Below are 3,617 nucleotides of genomic sequence, written 5' to 3'. Positions count from 1 at the left end.
TTGTACCCCCCCCCCTCTCCCCCTCTTCTACGCTGCTGCTACCACTCTCTGTTATTATCTATGCATAGTCACTTTAATAACTTTACCTACATGTACATATTACCTCAATAACCTCGACACGGTGTCCCCGCACATTGACTCTGTACCGGTACCCCTGTATATAGCCTCCACTTGACTCTGTATCGTAACCCCTGTGTAATAGTCTCCACATTGACTCTCTTCCGGTACACCCTGTATATAGCCTCCACATTGACTCTGTACCGGTACCTCCTGTATATAGCCTCCACATTGACTCTGTACCGGTACCCCTGTATATAGCCTCCACATTGACTCTGTACCGTAACACCCTGTATATAGCCTCCACATTGACTCTGTACCGGTACCCCTGTATATAGCCTCCACATTGACTCTGTACCGGTACCCCTGTATATAGCCTCCACATTGACTCTGTACCGGTACCTCCCTGTATATAGCCTCACATTGACTCTGTACCGGTACCCCTGTATATAGCCTCCACATTGACTCTGTACCGGTACCCCCTGTATATAGCCTCCACATTGACTCTGTACGGTACCCCTGTATATAGCCTCCACATTGACTCTGTACGGTACCCCCTGTATATAGCCTCCACATTGACTCTGTACCGGTACCCCTGTATATAGCCTCATTGACTCTGTACCGGTACCCCTGTATATAGCTCCACATTGACTCTGTACCGGTACCCCCTGTATATAGCCTCCCATTGACTCTGTACCGGTACCCCTGTATATAGCCTCCACATTGACTCTGTACCGGTACTCCCTGTATATAGCCTCCTATTGTTATTTTTACTGGCCTCTTTATTTATTTTCTTATCTCTTACTTTTTGGAGAATTTTTCTTAAAATCGCATTGTTGGTTAAGGGCTTGTAAGTAAGCATTTCACTGTTGTGACAAATGGACAATTTTATCTTTATTTGATTCAGCTGCTTATCCTATCACCAAGCTATGCTAGCTAGATTACTATCAGTAAACTGGACTTTGACAGAGAAAGGATTAGGATAGCAAGCTGCAGCTAACACCAAGCCTATATGCAGCTTAGCTGCTGACAGCTTGTCTAAACACGTCAGCAGCACAGGCTTTAGCCTACACATAGAACTGAATTAGTGACCATTCGCAGTCAGAAGGGGAAATCCAACTCCAAAAACGTTATTTCTCTCCATACAAAGCTAGCTTAGTACCTTGATGCACATCACTATTTGCCCATGTTTGTGAGATTGAATGTGAAACGACACACCCACATGACTACTTACGTAGCTTTCAAGTCATGGCCGCTACCATTTTCTTAAAAACGAGGCCAAAACGGATATGCAGTCACCCTTTAACCCAGAAGGCCCCTCTGAGGTCAAAATACCTATTTTGTATTAGGCCACATGAGAAAGAAGAGAGATGTGTATATACTGAGGACAGAAGAGAGAGTGTCCATGACAGAAGGGTGTGTGTGTGTGTGTGTTGTGTGTGTGTGTGTGTGTGTGTGTGTGTGTGTGTGGGTGTGTGTGTGTGTGTGTGTGTGTGTGTGTGTGTGTGTGTGTGTGGGTGTGTGTGATATGTGTGTTGTGTGGCTGTTGGTGTGCTGTGTGTAGTGTGTGTGTGGTGTGGCGTGTGTGTGTGTGTGTGACTGTGTGTGTCTGTGTAGGACATACAAAAACAGACACTACAGAAACATTTTATTGGGTGTGAAGCGGCATTTAAAAATTGAAGCAGCTTGCTTGGTCCAAACAAAATGTTCTGTGGCAGGTTTTCTTTTCAGTCAAGACAATCAGTTTTACTGTAGAAGATCTGATCTACTGCACAGAAGGTCATCTGACTCTGAGACACTTGCTCTTGAACGATACACAAGGATGAGATTTTCCTACATAGAGGGAATTTCCTGCTACAAACACACCATCTGTTACCTGGAACGTCGAAGACTGAATAATTTTTTTTTCCGGCCAAAACAATTGTTGACGGTTGGTATTGAGCCCCTTCAAGGGTTAATGAGGCTGATACAGAGAGGAGTGTGTGTGTGTGTGTGTGTGTGTGTGTGTGTGTGTGTGTGTGTGTGTGTGTGTGTGTGTGTGTGTGTGTGTGTGTGTGTGTGTCTGTCATCATCTGAACAAGTGAACCCAGACATACTGTTTATAGAGAAAATCCTACATGATATGCTGGACATTAGAGACCATTCCCCTAAACACACACATACGCTAACAGTCTGTGTCCAGCTGTTCAGTATCTTCATTTGGACAAGGTTGTCTAGAGGGAGAATGTTTCATGTTTAACTTTGATGTTTAAAACATATGGAGTGATGTCATATCCTGTTCTGTCTCTGATCTACAAACAACATAAAATAAGTTTGTTTAAAAAAACACACAAAAAAAACATTATTTTACAGTACACCGTTCTGTTTAATGCTGTGTTCATGTGCTGCTTGGAATTATGGAACTGGGAACAGTCTGACTGGAAGGATTTACAACTTAGATAACAAACTGTTTTAGACATCTGAAACTAGTTTCTGTTACGGGAGTTTTTCAGAAATTTCCCGGTTGGTTAGGTCCTGATAATCCAGAGAGCACATGAACACAGTGTAACACAATCTCTTACACAGTCTGACACAATCGTCTTCTGTCATTATCGGACATAAAAACACAACCAAAACACAGTGATAGTAAATGAGCGACGAAGTACGAATGGACATTCATAATGAGGGAGACTAAACTCTAAAGCATGTGGTCCCAGCCCTTGCCCCTGAACTCAGGCCTGAGAGACCCTGCGGGACACGGTCTGGTAGAACACGCCACGCAGCAGAGARGGGTAGTCTGGGACGCGGAACAGGTGGCGCTGGGCGTAGGTGACGTCGTAACTCCTCCCCCTGCTGACCAGCGAGCGCAGGTTGGCCTCGCTCACCTGYTTGCCCACGGTGATAACGTACAGCTCCACTCCCGCCTCTGACACCAGCCGCACGCGCTTCTCCAGCATCGCCTCGGTAATGCCCTGAGATCTCCCGTCAGAGAACAGCACCAGCTTCCTCTTCCTGTTCCCGCCCCCTGACGTCTGGAATTGCTCCATGGCGAAGGCCATCGCCTTGGTAACGTCAGTCCCATCATTCTGGAAGGTGGCGGCCTCAATCTTACTGGTCAGCAGGGTGAGGTTAGAGGTCAGCACCGCCTCCATGCGGCGTTCGCGGCTGTACTGGCCCACGGCGACACGCACGGCAGCGCGGCCGGACCTCTCGGCAGACAGGAAGCGCTCAGCCAGACGCTTGACGAAGGTCTTGCTGGAGTCAAAGTTCCTCTGTCCCACACTGGCTGAACTGTCCATCATCAACACGATGTCTGTGTCCCCTGAGAACGAGACTGGAGGACAGAAACAACAGGATAAACACCAACATCCAAGAAGAAGAATATATAGAGAAACCCTGATCCTAACCCATGCACATGTCTGAAGACAATGAGACTGTAGAGATCAGGACAGAGATGAACCACATTGTAACAAACGGTTGACTTACTGGGACATTTGTAGTTGGGACACTTCTTATCTGTGGAAGGAAATAGAGAAACACAAATGGATTAGGACATTTCCAAGTCAATGATTTACACAGAA

The 3,617-nt window shown here is 46.2% G+C and overlaps 1 pseudogene; it reads right to left on the bottom strand.

Annotated features, from left to right (window-relative positions):
* Positions 1 to 2,234: 2,234 nt before the first annotated feature.
* The window catches only part of LOC112077806 (collagen alpha-1(VI) chain-like), a 4,815-nt pseudogene continuing 3,432 nt past the window's right edge, over positions 2,235 to 3,617 (bottom strand).

Source organism: Salvelinus sp. IW2-2015, unplaced genomic scaffold (genome assembly GCF_002910315.2).
Source record: "Salvelinus sp. IW2-2015 unplaced genomic scaffold, ASM291031v2 Un_scaffold4929, whole genome shotgun sequence".
Taxonomy (NCBI): Eukaryota; Metazoa; Chordata; class Actinopteri; order Salmoniformes; family Salmonidae; genus Salvelinus; species Salvelinus sp. IW2-2015.
The sequence above is the reverse complement of the archived record's forward strand: the minus strand, read 5'-3'. Positions and strand labels throughout refer to the sequence as shown.